This window comes from Strix uralensis, chromosome 10 (genome assembly GCF_047716275.1).
Source record: "Strix uralensis isolate ZFMK-TIS-50842 chromosome 10, bStrUra1, whole genome shotgun sequence".
Lineage (NCBI taxonomy): Eukaryota > Metazoa > Chordata > Aves > Strigiformes > Strigidae > Strix > Strix uralensis.
Genome location: NC_133981.1, coordinates 6855810 through 6873188, shown reverse-complemented (window position 1 = coordinate 6873188; position 17379 = coordinate 6855810). Strand labels below are relative to the sequence as shown.

The window sequence follows — 17379 nt, the reverse complement described above, 5'->3', positions numbered from 1 at the left end:
TTCTTTGGGGAGAGTCATACCCAGTACCTTTACTAGGAATAACTCTGTAAATTAATCTTCATTGATTTCCTTCCCCCCCACCCCCAGTGAATAGGAAAGTAGAAAAAAAAGAACAAATATTTCTAGTTCTGCCCCTACTGAAGGAGAAATAAATCTTCCCTATTAGTCATAACGGACTAGATGTATCCTTTTTTTATAATGTCCTCTTGAATAATTAGAGCTTTGACTTACGAAGTTAAGATTCCTGGGTCATTGCCAGAACAGATTTGTTTAAGGGGGACACTAGTTCCCTGAATTCCTTTTAAAGGGCTTTGTAATGTCCCAGGCTGCTCTTAATTAGTGATTTAAGAGGGAATACATCTGTTTCACTGAGGATTGTGAAAATTATTATTTAAATGGAAATGTTTAATAAATGGCTCTTTGAAAGGCTAATGTATCTTCAAAATGAGACGTGTATCACAGAGTAATCAGGTGGATAGTGATCTAGCAGTTCTACTTGCAGGGTCTTTTCGAAGCTGGAGATGGAGAAAAACATCAAAGTCCCTTGGAAGTGTCACCTGCCATTGAATTATATTTGATACTTCATCATTCATTCACTACCTGCACTTTTTCTTTAAACTTCAGGTATAACACTTCATTTGTCAGGGGAAAAAACAGTAAACAAATGTTGATGTTGGTAAAAGGAGGTCTGTAGAAAGAAGCAGTATTGCCTATTAGCTAAATTGATTGATACCTCATTTTTACCTCAGACCATCATGGCAACTCAAATACTGCCACAACAGTATGGATTCTTTTACCAAATTTAAGGCTACTTGTCATATGCTAAAAATGGGCAGGTAATCTTTGCTGTATTAGGGAATTGAACTGGCAAACCTCAGAACTGAGGGGCTGGGGCAGGTGACAGGGGAAGGAGGAACTCCTAATTAAGAAGCTGCTGCTTTTAGCAAATTCTTCCTTGAATACATGAGGAGATGGATATTTATAAATGCAGCATTACCATCTCCTACTGTTCACAGGTCTCAAATTAGTAATCAAAAAATTGAAACTGGATATTTTTACTCTTTTCATTTACCTGTTAGTTTTTGAGCCCTGACTGCCATCTTCGTTCATGTTTGTCTGGGGTGTGGTTTTTTTGGTGTTTTGTTTTGTTCAGAAGGGGCTAATACATGAGAGCTGAAAATGTATTTGAATAGTGAGGTTATTTTCAGCTCTCCTAAATCCAGGTATGTAAGATTTTGAGAAAAGCGGCAAGTGTTGCAAGATATGCAACAGAGTTGAGGAAAACCCATCAGGATGGTAAATGGCAGTGCAGAAGTAGGAAGGGTGGACTCAGCGGTGGGGGAGAGCTGGACCCAGTCCTTTCAGGAATGTAAACATCTCATAATGTTCATAAATATCTCTCTCATTTTTGCATTCCCATAATTTTAAATATATACTTTGCTATCTCACTTAGCCTTCTGCAATCCTCTGCAAAACACCCAGTGTTTTTTAGAAGGGAGCAGCTGATGAGATGCGATAGTGCTGCTCCTGTAACTAACCGCATTGGAGAATCACATTGACAGACATTCTGTAAATTGCCCACATTATAGAACATTGATGATACCATTAAAATGGTAAATTTAATATTATAGTACTATTAGATTTCTCCCTCGTTAACTCTGATCTGATAAACAACCTCCAGCATATTTTGAAGGTAATAGTCACCTTACAATCAGTACTGCTTCTCTCTATCTGGCATTTCAAGCTCCTATAGATTTATAGTTCTTCTGTCATCTAATCTGTACTTACTCCTTTATTTGTTCTTTGAACTTGTGGTTACAAGCAGACCCTTTCGTAGAAGGCCCTGGGCATGCAATTAACACTTCACAGCAAAAATAAAGTCATCCTAAATTCCATTCCTGTGACTGAGGACAGAATTGGTTTTGGAGAATGAAATGAACCCAATGTTCAGGCAAGCACATTGCAGACCCCCAGAGGTGTTTTAGTACTCAGCACTTTGTAAGGGTTGGTACAGGGTAATGCTGGTAGCAGTGGTTGTTTTCTTGGCTTTTGCAAACAGGTATCGGAGCAGCCTCTGCAAAGTCTTGCTGGAGATGTATGTAGGTGGTGAAGAGGGGACCAAGCGGGTGCTGTGGCAGGGGCTGTCATGGGTGCTGGGCATAGCCCTGCCAGGCAGAGCAGCCCTGCTGCAACACACCTGGGAGCTGAAAAGCTGAAGGAACTTTTTTCAGCTGTGTCTGTCCAGCAGAGACAACTTCCATTCCCAAACATTAATCCTCAAGCAGCAAAACCACGAGCCGCAGCTTCACAAAGTAACCTTAGCTCCTCTCAACTGGCAGGGAGGCTTCCGTGGAGGTATCGCTTGCCTCCTTGTTTTCCTAAGTGAGTCATGGTTTAATTAGAGCGCTGTCTCAAGGAGGAGGTGGTTGTTATACATCACCTATCACAATGTAAAAGTGGAAAGCGATGCTGAAACGCTGACCCTTAATCTGAAGTGCACCATCTGTGTTTTATTTCCACATCTTGCTGAGTTTACAGTTATTTGAATTCACAGTTTGTTCCCCATTTGCTGTTCCCACATGGTAAGTGAATTGGATCCAAAATGTACTGATGAAAGATTGAGAAGTCTGTTGGAGAAGTTTGTTCCTACCTACAAGAGTGCTCTATCTCACACTTCTTCCACCCTGTGAGTTAAATCCCAGCTGTAAAATCTTGTCTCAAGATGGTCTTCTTTCATGGTGGGAAGTTGGGGTTACCGTAAGGACAAAGACTCCTTTCCCCATCCTGAAGTGATTTATGGTTTGTCTTTGACTTTCTGCTCAAGAAAAGATAGAGAGTTCTCTCACATCTGACAAAGTATTTGCTTTACTGTTCCTGTAAATTTGTGTGGATGCTTACCTGGTGGTGCTTGGCAATGGAGCACTACTCTTATATAGTATTTTTCTTTGTTAGTATGAGCCAAAGTATTTGCTAAAATAAGACTGGGTATAGTGTAATATAATGAAGGGAGCTGTTATTCCAATTGTAACAGTTTTCATGGTGCAACTTTGAATTACTCTGATTTTAGAATGGACAAACAGCTCAAAACCAGGTTGAATTTAATTTATTCTTCTTTGTTTCTATTTTTTCTACTGACACCAACTATTTTCTTAAGACAGAACTAACTGTAAAAAAGGTATAAAATTTAAACATGTCATATTTCAAAAGCAAGCCATCAAAATGCTGAAGGCTGTATAAACTTAAATACCTTCTTTGGCTTTTGCTGTAGACCACACAAGCTCTGAGAAATTGATTACTCTGGTGCTCGGAGGGGCTTTCATGATACAGAAACAGAGGTTTGCATTGAATTTCTTTCTTTGTGTGTGGGACTTTTTTTTGGAAAGAGAAAAAGCCTTTAAACCCCAGATTAAAAATAAGTCATTTCATTGTTTCCTTTTCCCCCCCTTCTAAACCTTATGAAGGAGTTTTCATAAGTGATTGGGGAGCTGCATCTTTGAATAAATGTAAAATGTTCCATTTCTTTTTTTAATAAAGAGGCTTTTTTTCTGGAATGTCTCATTTAGGTGCTGCCTCATTTAAGTATCATCTGGTGAGAGAGTTTCGTGTGGCTTGTGCAGATTTTTTTTATTTTGTGGACATGAAGAGGAGGGGCAAGGAATTAAGAGTTATTTATTTTTGTATCGCAGTCTTCAAATTTACTGTATCCAGTACTCTAAACCCATCATTATCAAAGGCTTTGGACTTCCCATGGGGACTGTGAGCTGACCAGAAACATACCCCAAAACCAGCCTAAGACTCAGTGAGGCTGTTGTTGAAAGATCAGGAAGATGAATCTTGAGCAAAGAATTTTTATCTTTTCTTTTTGAATAAGAGACATATAATGGGCCACCACCTTGGGCCAGAAGGTGTTTTCATGAAAATATTAATGTCCCGTAACAGTAAGACTGTTTTATATGTTTATAATCAAACCATTCTCCTGTTCATGTGTGGCCATTTCTCTTATAAAGGTAATACAAGGCTTGCTACCTCTCCGTGGCATTTTGCCCCTACGCAGTTCAAACACTTTTGGGGATGGGGTACTTCAGTAAGAGGAGCTGTTATTTGCGCTGTTGGGTTTGGTGGTGAAACAAAGATGATGTTTTCTCCTTACGTTGCCTGGCCTTCGCACACACGTGCTGTAAACTTGGGAGCTGTCACCTGCATCCACACCTGTACTGAGCTCCTTGGCAGGCCATGGCTGTTAGCTGGTGTGGTTCAAATCCTCTGCTTGTTAGAGCAGCAGTGGTGGGTGCTGTCCCTGACACACCTGAGCCCTGGTCTGTGGGAGCGGGTGACCAGGGCTGGCCCCGGCAGCACCCTGTGATCACCCCACCAGCACCTCCCACACGGTCCTCAGGATCAGCACGTCCCTGCCTGCCTCAGCGGAGCTGCGTGAGCCCCGGCGAAGCAGCCGTTGAGCTGCGGGGGAGCAGGCTTCCTTGTTAGGCTGGAGTCCCCCCGGGATTTCAGTACTGCATCTAAGCAATCCTGTCCTGTGAGATATGTGGAAAGCGTCCAAGACGGACACCTGCTGGCTCTGAAGCAGTCAAGTGCTTCTTCCAAAATATCTTTGGCCCCTGTTCTTGATGTTTACTTTTAAAAAGATACAGGCATGTGTTGGCTGTAAAAGAAAGGGGAAAAAAAAAAAAAATCATTGCTACTGTCACTGAAATTCCCTGCAGATTTAAAGGGAAGATGAAAGTTGGTACTTTAAGAGAAACTCGAAGCCCTTGGGACAAGCACAGCAGAAAACAGAAAGATGCTCTGTATTCTGTCTGATTGCTTGCAAAAATGAGTGCTGTATCTCCTATGGAGAGAGAGACACAGCTAGAAATACATATTCACATAGTTCCCCCATTCTTGTGCCTTGCAAACTAGGACAATACCATTTTGCACTTCCCTGGGCATATTCTTAAACAGCAGCTCAGTGAAGGTGATAGAGAAACAAAAAGGGTGAAGGAGAAAGAAGAGAGGGGGGGAAAAAATCTGCCGTGTGGTATTTCAGCTCTCCAGCGTACACAGGTGCTTTTTAATCCCTCTGGCCTACATATTCCACAGCTCCTAGGAATAGAGGAGTCGTGATGTAATGCTCTTTTCCTCACACTCCCAGCTTAAATACAGATGGAAATTGTTGTCATGTGTTAGAAATGTCACCAATAATATAAAAGGCAGGCTTCTGCATTCTCCCTTTTGCACTGTCAGCTGCTGCTGCCAGCTTATTCTTCCCTCTCAAACCTATTGTCATGTGGCAGAAACCCTGATGTAAGTAAGCCCTGTCCTCCCCCTGCTTATGATCCCTGCATTTTTTATTCCCCTCTGCTGCAGTGCTGAGGATCATTACATACCACGACTTAAAGACAAGACCTCACAAAGGAAGGATTAATCTTGTATTTGTGCTTGAATTTCGAAGGACTCAGGCAAGTGTGAATGTTCTGTTGTATTCTCTTTTTTTTTCTCTTTCCTAGATGCTAACGTAAGAAACAAAAAGCAGCAAATGTGCTAAGCCAGGTCTGTGTTTACTGAGCGAACCCAGTGGTTCCTCAGCTGCAGGTTGTGCGTGTAAGGAGAGAGCGGGTTATAACGGGAGGCAGGGGAGGCTGTGGGGTTGGGAAGAGAGCTGTGGAGCTGCACAGCCTTAGCCCAGCCTGGGAGGACAGATGGCTAGTGCTGCTTTTTAATTCATCAAGCAGGCTTTACGTGAGGCCCGTTGGCGAGCGGGTGCGCGGCGAAAAGCGGGGTCAATGGGCACGAATAGGCTGAGATCAGGACCAGATGCCTGCCGAACAATGGGGCTTTTGAAAGAAATGCGGGAGGAAGCGTGGCGCTTGCTTTGTACTGCCTCCGCATTGCAGGTTGGAATGGGGCAGCTCCGATTTAATGAAGTGCATTCCTAAACGTGGTCGTCAGCCCGGGCTGGGAGACAAGGGGACATGTCAGAAGGGGGTTTGTGGGGCCGGCGTGGGGGGGAGCGATCCACTGATGGATTGCCCCGAACAATGCAGTCTTAGTGTTGGATGGGAAAAACCATCAATACATCCCTGTGCATATTAATGCGATACAGCAGGTGTTGCTAAATGTCTGTCCCCGCATTGTTCTCCCGCGGGAGCTGAGGAGGGGGCAGGAAGGAGACCTCGCGAGGGATGCACTCATCTGGGGTAGAAATGTAGCTGCTCCCCAGACGGCCGTGCATGCCGAAAGTAAAGCAGGAGCCGAGAATTGGCGCGCGTTTCGGCTCCTGGGGTTGCAGCGTGGGGCAAGGTGCTGGCCGCTGTGAGCTGAGCTGGGCAGCCATCCGCTGAGCTGGGCAGCAGTCCCCTGTGCTTGCTGTGGCAAGCAAGGGGGGGGCAGGCTCAGAGAGGCTAGTCACATCTTAAAGGCATAGCAGGGCCAGGAGGGTCCTTTTTTCTGCAAAACATCCCCTAAACTCAGCAGGTGTGAGGACTGGGAAGTGAATCTCCCAAGAGCAGGCTGGGTCACCAGGGCAGAGGGCAAGGAGGGAGGAGGCAGAGGTGTCTCAGTTGAAATTCAGCAGTGAGAGGCATATAACAGGCATATATATTTTTTTAGCTTCTCCAGAAATACATCAATTGTGAATGAGTTGCCAAAGCTGTGTGTGAATTGAAATAAACAAGGTGTACAAAATGTATAATACCAAATAAAATATCTGCTTCTGCATTTGTGTGTATCCTGCTGCACTGGCTGAATATACCACTCCTTAAGATAGTTCTCTGTGTAACAGAAGTAACATCCCTAAATACTTACAGCCATGTTAGCCAGTGTAATTCTTGAAGGGGGGGGGGGGGAGTGTATGTAGTCTGCCATTATTATATGTATTTCTTAATAAAAAGACACCCCTTTAATTGCTGCCATTGTGTTGTCTGTTCCCCTTGTGATTTGTGACATGCTATACTGTATTTGTGAGCAGAATGAAAGGGGTCTTTGTTCCTTATTTGTATTATGGCACACTGCATCTCTCAGTGAAAATGGAATATTTGCCTTTAGAGCTAACTTAGCTGGTGATCTGTGCACACTGTTACACTGGGAACAGTTTCTGTTTTTTCCCAGGAGTTTCAAGAGGAATTTGCAGGCAAGGCTTGTATTATTTTATTTATTTATTTTAACATATCAGTGTGTTAATAGTGATGAAGAGTGATCAGCTTCATTTGCCCACAGGACAGGTAAAGCATGGCCAGTGGCTGCAGCAGCTTCACATATTGCGGCTGCCTTTCTGTGTATCCCTTGGCTGTGGATGAATGGACAAGTCGACCATGAACTAGGATTTAGTCCTTGTGTACCTTCGATCGCTTACTGCTGTGTAAACTGCCAACGAGAGTTTAGAAAAATAAACCGAGTCTGTATGGACAAGCTTGTGTGCCTATCCAAAGGTTGGCCAAGACCACAGATTTATAATAAAGGCAGTTATGAGAAAGGCCAGCTATGGGAGTGACTGTTTGGGGATGCCAGGAGCACTTGTAGAGTGCTTTCCAGCCACCGGTGCTGAGTGTGTGCTGGATTAGGTTACAGTATCATCTAACATCAACAGCGTTATCAGTCTCTATCTATTTACTGTCCTTTTCGCGCTCCAGCTACTTGGTGTTAGTCTCTGTGTGTGTAAATGGGAATGGTTTACAAGTGTAGTGGCTGGAGTTAGTAGCCGAAAAGGATCCAAATTTAAGGCAGTGCTTGCCCAGATGATTACTAAGACTTCTTCTAACACACTTACATTGTATGAATGTACGGAGCTTGTCTTTAAATTGAACTACCAGGTTCAGCAGCTTGAGCTTTATGTTGTTAATTGTGCTTATTTTCTACTCTGCAGTGCACAAGGAAAAATGGGCAAAATGCAAATGGCTTTTCTGTTAGAGAGTCTGGCTCAGTAAAGGGCCAGATTGTGAACCTGTTGCTTGTTGATGTGTGGCGGCTCCTGCAACGTGGGAAATTACATCGAGGAGTAACTTTGCTCTGGAGAGAGCAAGGATTTGCTCAGTGGTGCAGAAGAGCAGGGAGTGTTTTCTCCCTTGCCAGCTTGTTTCCACTCATCATTGCCTACTGCTAGCTCCTGTCAGATGGAAGCAATGATGGATCCATGTAGATCCAAGAATGATGCTTCGCTTCCTTCTGGGAAACTGCTACAGAGCTGGCGAGAAAGAGCACTGGCAGCTGCTCCAGGAGCACTTCAGCTCCTTGCTGTTGAAGTGTTGCAGAGCCAGGTTTTGCCATAGCAGCAATAAGCCTTTTCCAGTTGAATTTATTTCTTTTTTTATACACTCTTCTAATGCAGGTAATCCAACCTGCAATTTGAAGCTTAGAGTATCCCTTTTGTCAGTATTGACAACCCCTAGCACAAGTAAGGCTGTCATAGCAGTCAAAGTGTTGCGGAAAGAAAAAAGCAACAATGAAAGCTATTAATTCAGCAGCAGAAGCTGATTAAATGGTGCTGGGTTCTTGACTCTGCGTCTGACAGTAATAACACTTACCCTGCGTTTCAGTCATTTAAAAGTTCATATGTTGCAGGTAAGGCTCTCGCCTGCACTTCGAAGCTTACGTGCAGATGCCTTTCTGACAGACTTCCATCCCTTCCACTGCACTGAGTCTTTAAATGGTTATGCAAGAAATGCTTCTGAAATTAATGCACATTAAGTCATTTTGGTCAAGAGATGCTGGGTTCTGCGGTATTCAGTAAAGCTTATTCAAAATGTGGTGCTATTTTCAGTCAAATTCTGCTAAATCCTGTCCTGAAATCCTCTGAATATTTTGCTCTTGAATATTCTGGTAAGCATGATGACTGGTTCACTGTGTTAATCCTATATGGTCTTTCTGTCTGCAGCTAATCCTGAGCTGTTATTGCTGTTCTGCATACATGAGTAAGATTCTTTCCCCCCTCCCCTTGACGACATCCAGTAGAATTCCAGCTGACTACTAAAAGATAACAGATCAGATATCCTACTCTTCCTCTTCTTCCTCCTTAAGTATGAGAGTTGAGTTTCTTCTACTTGAAAAGCAAAACCTGGAGAAGTAGGAAGAATATCCTTGATCTGTTGTGCTCTGTCTGAAGGCATGCCCTGGCTGTGACTCTGTGCAGGATGTCTTCGGGAACCTCAGCTGTAGACAAATCTGGAAGAAAAGACGTTTAAAGCAAGTTTCTGAATTCTCATAGATTTGACAGAATTTCTATCACAACTTCTCATTAATTAGAGATGAAGCTGATAGTGATGGCCGTAGTTAATATTGTACCCCTGAAATAGTTATTGGATTTTTCTGAGTTTTTCCTTGCACAGTGAAATGCAGGGAGGAACAGTGAATTTTTTTTTTTCATTTTTTTTAAAGCTGGACCTACCTGTGGGACATGTGCTTTGGCAAAATCTGTCCCTTTCTGGTGGAAAAAACTTTTCCTTTGGGGACAGTTAGTATCACCTCAAAATTACTACTTGACTGTGTTTCAGATTTAGTAGAAAAGCTTATGGAAGGAAGGGAGATAGTTTAACCTTGGGTTGATCCCCCCCACTGCCACCAATTTCACCCATGAGACAGACATTGTATCTCCTTATAGTAAGATTAATGTGCTTGTGTAACATGTTAATATCAATATGCCCTATATTGACATGGTTGCATGGGATGTATATATTTGGAATGTGTGTGTAATATAAACGCTCACACTTGCGTTTAACTGCTAAAGTCTCCTGAACTAAAGAGTCCGTGGTAACTTAAGTAAAACTTTTTGGTTAAAATTGCATAATATCACCTGCATAAAATCACCCGCATCTTTCTTTAGAAGAGACTGAATGTTTTTTTCTTTTAAATAGGCTTTCAAAGAATTCGTTAAGAAAATGAAATCCAAGAATAAAAATAGTTCTCCCAGCAGTTTGAGGCCAGTGAGGCAAAATTTCCAACAAAATCGTGTAAAGTCAACCCTAAGTGAGCTGTGTCTGAATGACTTGGTTATGTATTTTCTGAAAATTTTCAGTGTTGAAATAGGGAAAAAACTGCTAAATAAATAACGTAGTCCTGTCAGCAACTGAATAGGGCTGTGGATGTCACTTACTATATTGAAAAGTAGCTTGTTGCTTTCCCTACTCATACAGAGGTAGCATCCCACCTGGAGTCATCAGCGTTACTGCATTCATCATTTGCCTGAGGAAACTCCTGATCCATTGTAGATTGGAAATTTTAATTTGTTTTGGGGTTTTTTGTATTTTGTTTTCATTAGGGTACAACACTGCCTTTTAATGAATTTGAAGAGAGCAGGAGAGTCAGGAACACCAAAAAGTAAAAGCTCTGAAAGAGCACTGTTAGTGAAATCATGATATATTGGGGAAAAAAGTAAAATTGCTCCTCTCTTTTCCCCTGTTTGCACCCTTGCTGGGTACAGGTTCTATCAGAAGCCTTTGGTAGGTTTATTGCTAACACTGAGAACACTCTGGTGTTGATTTTTTACATTAATTTAAACAAATGGGGAGCTGGCTGAATAATAGTCATGTAGAAGGTGCTATTGGAAATGCACACTTTGTCAGCACTGTGGTGGTGATTAATAGCGTGTCATTTCTTTGATGGTGCGCTAACAATTCGGCACCAGAATGTGAGCCCTTGATAAAGGTGGACAAGTGGCGGGGGGGGGGAAAAAAAGTCTCCTCTCTCTCAGACGCACCACAAAAAGAGCTTAAGACATCTGATGAGGCTTGGGCTGTCTGAGGATCCCAAGTCCTTTTCCCAGCAGAGGCTGGGAATGGGCTGTAGCAGTGCAAGCTATAGCAAGCAGTGCTACAGCAGTGGCTGGTTAAATGTGTGTTTTGGATGTAGTTTAGTTGAGAAGTGCTAGTGTCCTGGTGTTGACAAGGCAATATTTTAACATGTGATAATCTGCCATCCTAAACTCTTAAGGGAAATCAAGGTTTTACCACATTCAGATGCATGAGCTAAAACTGTCATTTGCCTTTTCTGCACAAAGACTTCAATTTTTATTTTTTATTTTTTTCTGGTGAAGATGAAGTCAACTCATTTTGAGTCCTAATCAGGAAGTGATTCAGAGTCTGTGCTCATTAAATCCTTCCCTTCACTCCTGGGACTGCCAGCGAGGATGTCGCACATTACCTGCTGATGAGATGATGTTTTTGTGAAGGAAATGAATGCCCCAGAAAGTATTCTCACAGTGCCAAACCACTGGGAAACTGGAAGGGGTCTAGAAAGCCACAGCAAGGCTGGAATTTGAGCACCTGAGCTAGCTTTATCATCACTCTGTTAAGCAGCCTGCTTACCCATTAGTGAGAACTCATCTTTAGTTGTATGTGATTTGGGGGACATGACGGTTGAGCACTGCTGTTCTCATTATTTGAAGTTTCAGATTTTCACTGGGTTATTAGGGTACAACACAGCATTTAATTCCCCTTATCATCTTCTTTAGTCATCATTGGATTGGATGGATACTTTTCAATTTTTTTCTATCTTTCTTTTCCTCATATTTCATGTATTCTATTGTTTTATTAGTTCAGTGGCCTTTTCAGGTCATTGCGGTCTAAGTATTCTGACTTTTATAAAGGTCTTGGTGACTAAATATTAGTGACCTCTATTCATCTTCCTTGTGTTTCTCCAAGACAGTGCAGTCTGATTTTGAGCTGCATTGTGCTACAGTATCAGCAAGTTCATCGTGTGGTGAATCAAAACCCATTTCTTCCCCACAGATGAAGGTGTCTGTTCAGTACGCTGCATTGCTGGATTTCTGCTTCAGTGTTTGGGGTAAATAGGATCCCGGTAAAAGAGGTGGAGGAGAAACCAGCCCGTGGAGCTTCATTAGCCTAACTAAAATAATGTTCAGTGACACAATTAAAAGTATATTGTTGGATTCAGGAGAGTCCTAGGAAAGACTAACAAGCTAAGCATGATTGTCTTGAAGGTCCAAATTATATAAGAGGACATGGAAGAGTTAACACCAACTTCATTAGGGAGCTTGTTATACCAACGGGAGTCTTTTTGGAAAATTCAGACTCGTATTTTGGGACATTCCTTCTTGGGGAATGAGGCACTTCACCACCTCAAACTAGCTCTTGGTCAGAGCTAAATAGATATGGGTCTGAGGAAAATTTGGGGTTCCAAGGTTAGGAAATACCAGAATTCAGGCTGCCATAATTTAACCATTTTATGCATTATATTCTGCCATTACCTGGGCAAGCATTGTCAAACGTAAGATCTTTTCTCTTGCTCAAAGTTGCTTTCTCCTTCTGGTAACCCTCTACATCATTTGTTATTCTCTGCTGCACGGTAAGTGAAGTGAGAAACACGTTTTATAAGTGAAATAAGTATGTCCAACATCAGGATGGAACGATTCTTGAGAAATATCTGTATGCAGAAAGAGAAACAAAAACTGTTCAAGCAACCTGAACTGTGGCCTTTGGTAGCTCAGAAGTACTTAATTTGGCAGACTGTATTCTATCAGGCATTTTTTTCTGTGTAACGTTGTAGGCTTTTCAAAAAGTCAGAGAGGAGCAAAGGAACACCCCTAAACTTCAAAGTCCTACCTTTCTCCCAAAACCAAGAGCAAGCTGTTAAGGAGGGGCAGAGAACAACTATGGGAGATTTCATCCACAGTATTTAAAGTTTGGGAACTTTGAAATAGGAGTCACTGAAAGCAGAAGCTTATAACGGAGTGTGTGAAACAGGCTTTTCAGGTGTTGCTGCTGGCTGCATCTGACACACGCAAAGCTTAAATTTTTAAGCAAGGGGAGATTTTTAATGCCACCCAAATGTTGCTTTTATACGTAGAACTCTTTGCATCTCTAGCTGCAAAATGGCACACTGTCACCATGGGGAGATCTTTAAATTGAAGGACCTTTCTCTAATAAAAGGTCTGCTTCACTGTAAAGGAGATACTAGGGTTATATCATCTTGAAGGGCAAGCTGGTAAATGAGATGTTATTATCTCAGTGTGTTCTTTTAGTAAAATATTTAAAAGTGGCTCACTCCTGGTGAATTACCTGCTGACCTGATACTCTAGCAGCCTTATTAAATAGTTGCCTGTTGTAACATTCTTTGTGAAGTTAAAGCGTGTCCCACTGCACTAAGCACTATTTCAGATATCCCCATTATAACAAAAAGTCTTTATATAGTAATAGTGCAAACCGATGGCTCTCACGGGTGCTTTCATAATGAGGTTTTATGGTAACTGTTCTCTGATCCCTCTTCTCCTTTTACCAGTGTATCACATTTACTCAGTTTCTCTCCATATTCATAGAGCTTAACAAATTCACTCTTCTGACTTCTCTGCTGTTCCAAACAACAGCAACGCTTCTGATACGGAATGAGTTTACCAAAACAAATGGTGGTGTAAAATAAGGGTATCTTTGCACAGCATAGTTGCTTGGGCTGGCATGGCTTAATGAGCTTCTGCTCATCAGTAGAGCTGTTGTAGCTAGCTGTGTATACACTCCTTGCCCTGAGCAAATGCAAAATGAAATGTGTTAGTTTTAAAAAGCAAAAGTTGAAGATTTTAAAGCTCATACTCTGCTTGAGTATTGGGGCACTCAGTGCTGTTGCATGGCCAGTGGTAACTTGATTTCTTTTGGTCATCTGTCTATAACCTGGGAAGAGTTTTAAAAGCAAATATTCCTATTCACCATATGGTGGTAGGCAGCTGCCCTTGCTAGTGCTACTCGAGGTTTGCAATACTGTTACAGCAACAGAAATAATGGGAATGTGACCAGCACCTGAACAAACAATTGCACTTGTGCCTTGGGCTTTGAAACTATATTCCTTGGCTATTCTTGGGTGGAGTGAAAGAAATCTTAAAACTCCTTTGATGTCTTTTTCTGGCCTTGTATCTAATTACATTATTTTTTTATAGCTTTCCCTCAGGAGTTCCTTATTTTAAATGCATTTTACAAATACACATTCAAATGAGCCTGGCACTATTAATTTTTGTAGTCTAGTTATTTTATATTGCTGACCATCCCCTTGGTACTTGAATCTCTTCCTACAGAGTCTTCAGTGTACTTCAGGAACCTGTGGTCTGTCCTTCCAACTGAAATAGAAAGCATGATTGGGTGAAAACCTTCTGGTTTTTCTTCCATGACTCATATGCCTTCTCCCTGTTTGACTATGGTTTTATTCTGATGCATCTAGGCAATAAGAAACAGAGGTACTCAGAGACTGCCCGTTCTGGTTCTGTAATTTGTACCAGTCAAGTGTGCCAAATCCCATCTTTACACATTGAGACTTGTGGCAGTGAGAGTCGGCAGCGTGAAGTGGGAGCTGCTGGTCTGGACCACAGCTTTGCAGTGGGACAACAGGTATTGGTGTAGGCTGATGGATATCTCCTAGCTGTGTGTTCTCTGGGAGCTTCTGGCTTTGCCACTGGCCACCTTCATCTCTGCATGCTGCAGGCTTATCTATCTCCCAAAAAAAGGAGGATTGAGAAAATGACCTGTCCTAAGATACTGCAAGCTCTGTTAATAGGAGAGTGTTACGGCTGGGTGCAGTGATTGATCTTTTGCATATCCTTCCACAGGTTATCTCAATCCTGAGAATTACTTTTGCCCTCCAAAGAGCTATTTTGTTAGGTGTTGGCTATGTTTCAAGAAAAAGAGGGAAAAAAGATAAATTTCAAAATGTTACATGAAGCAACAGCAAGGAATAATCCTGCTTTCTGGAAGAAACTGTAGGAGCTGGTGTGGATGCTCCTTTGGTCTCTGCTGCTGTTTGACAGAGCCTACAGACTGCCCAAATGTGGTGCAGCAGTAGCACTAAAACAGCTCCTGTATTCAAAGCTTCTCTAGCTTAAAGTTTTATTAAAAAAGGTTTGTTGAGCTCTGCTTGCAAGCCAATATGTACCACACTATGCTGCTTGTGAGGTCTGATACCATCTTAGTAATTAAGTGCCGGTATCCTACAGCACAGTGGGCTTAATAGGCTGTCAGCAGCTTAAATGCCACCTGATATTAAATTTATCAGTCTAACTTTTTCGGCATTCTGCAGCTGACCCACCGTAACAATGATCATGGCAAGTTATGTATAGATGGTGCCTCCTGCACAGGCAATGCTTGGTTGCTTTAATTGCTGATCTGTTATCTTCCTCAAAAGACAGGAGGAGAAAGGCAGCGCTATACTTAAGGCAGGTTTTTGCCCAGCTCCTATCAGTCCATTTTCTAGTCAACTTTTTGAGTTACCAGTGCATCAGGCTCTGATGACCTGCAAGCTGTGTCCCCTGGGCAATGGGAAAGGGTGCAGGGTGGCAAGCCAGCCCACAAAACGCGGGTCTGACCGCAATGGGGATGCCCCGCGAGCGCCCGCAGTGGGTGCGTGGGGTGCTGGGAGCCGGCTGCGTGAGCAGGGCTGGGCTCTTCCTCCCACCCCGCACAGGGCATTCACACACAGCTGCCGCTGAACCAGCTGCAGCAACAGCTACCTCCTTTTTTACGTCCTTTTTTGCTGGAATGGCCCAGCTGTCACAAAGAAGGGAGCTAGAGTGAACAGCCAGGAGGTGGGAGAGGGCCTGGGGCTTGTGTTTCTGTGGAGTGGCACCCTTATTCACTCTCTTTGGGGCAAAACCCTCCATTATTCGGCATTACATAGAAGACCTGGTACTGCAGGGTCTTCATGCCCCCCTGAAATACAAATAATGGTGAGAATTCGTCCCTCTCTGCCTTATTTTCTCACACTGTAAGTTGTGGCTAATGATATGCTCCTTTTTTAAAGCTCTTTGGGATTGGGGGATGAAAAGCACTATGTAATTACTGAAGTGCAGCTTTTATGGTGCTGCCTTTAGAAGGAAGGGAAAAAATACATTCACTTGGCAAAATATTGTGTTGTAGATGGGGCTTTGGAAATCTGACTTTCATTGTTAAAGCTAAAATTAAAAAGGACAGTTCTGCTGTATATTCTCATACCAAAACCAGGCCTATGTTGAGGCTGCATAGAAGCTTTCTGCACTGATGGAAATGTATTTAAAAAAAAAAAAAGAGCAAACTGAAATGAAGGGATGGTCAAAAATAAAATTAAGTAAAGCCAGTGATACCTGTGAGTGCCACTTGTCTGTCTTTGGGACTCAGAGATGCTGAGGCAATGAAACATCGAGTTCTTGGCGGTGTATACGCTTCTGGCCACATCATTTTCATGGCCATTAAGTTCAAATGCTTGTCTGTTTCCTGAGATGAAAGAAGTGAGAGCTTACTCAAAAAAAGAAGCCTGCAAATTCAGAAGCAGCTGTCCTGCATGCAATTTGCCTGGGAACTATACCTCAAAATACCATTTTTAACCTACTTTGAACAAGGCAGAGGCTGATGTGAATGCCTCATTGTTTTGTTTCAAGATTGTTTTCCCAGAAACTGTATTTCAAAATATTTATTTTTTTTTTGTAAATGCATGCATATAATTATAGATAAAGGCTAATTTGTGTCTCTGAATATTGTACTGTCAAATGGAAGCTGAGTGGTTTAATGCCAAAATAGGACCTCACATTTAAATCATGCCTATGTGCTTTTTATGTTTTTACAATAGATTCAGTAGCTAATAATCACCTAAATTGGCTTTCCTAAATAACATACTATATTAGATAGTGTAATGATTTATTTGGAAAATGGGAGGCAAAAATGATACTGCATTGGTTCAAGACTAATACTGAAGTTAAAAATAAGACCAAAAAATAATGCCACATTTGTCTGCCCATGTGTGCTCAGCCTTGCTCAGCACATGAATTTGCTGATCACCAGAATGCTGTAAAGTTTGATGAATTTGACTAATTCATTGAAAATTTCAAAAAAAACCCCTAACAAATATGTGATTTTTTGTAAACTGCAAGGTTAAATTCTCACTCAAAGCACCACAGGGTGTTATCAATGCTCAGACCTTAATTTCCAGTTAAAGCCCACCTGTGAGCAGAGCTTTGAAAAAGGAGAAGGGTAAACTTGTGACATTGTCACCATGATGGGATCATCCAAATCATGGAAAGAAAAAGCTTGTGTAAATCAATTCGTTCAGTCTCAAATCAATAAAAACAAAGTATTTCAGGGGAAAAGTCTGCCTTCCCATGCATTAGGCCAAGTTAGTCATGCTCATTTATTTTTTTCTTCATGATATCAGGTGTGGCTATGTCAAACAGCAAACAACTCTGTCCATTATGCAGCTGGAAAAAACTAATGCACTGCAATATAAAGCTGAGCTAGTATTCATATGGTCAGCCCATGTGATAATGATTTAAATGATCATAAAGCTGTTCTTTTTATAAAACAGAATAAAAATTAAAAAAGAAAAAAACAAAGAAAAAAGCTACTTGGTAGGCTTACTAGTTGCCAGACTTTTCAGAATTCTTTTGCTATGGAACTCTTTAGAAGTTCCTGTGAAATTTGTGTTATTTAT

At 41.9% G+C, this 17379-nt stretch overlaps 1 protein-coding gene across 25 annotated transcripts in view; it reads left to right on the top strand.

Annotated features, from left to right (window-relative positions):
- The window catches only part of MAGI1 (membrane associated guanylate kinase, WW and PDZ domain containing 1), a 355964-nt gene that overhangs the window by 189961 nt on the left and 148624 nt on the right, over positions 1-17379 (top strand). The window contains exon 1 of one of the 25 annotated variants that reach the window (XM_074879073.1): positions 5312-5456. The exons of the other annotated variants lie outside the window; for them this stretch is intronic. The gene's annotated coding sequence lies outside the window, so the exon portion shown is untranslated. Of the gene's footprint in view, positions 1-5311; positions 5457-17379 lie in introns of those variants that run through there. 25 annotated transcript variants of the gene reach the window in all.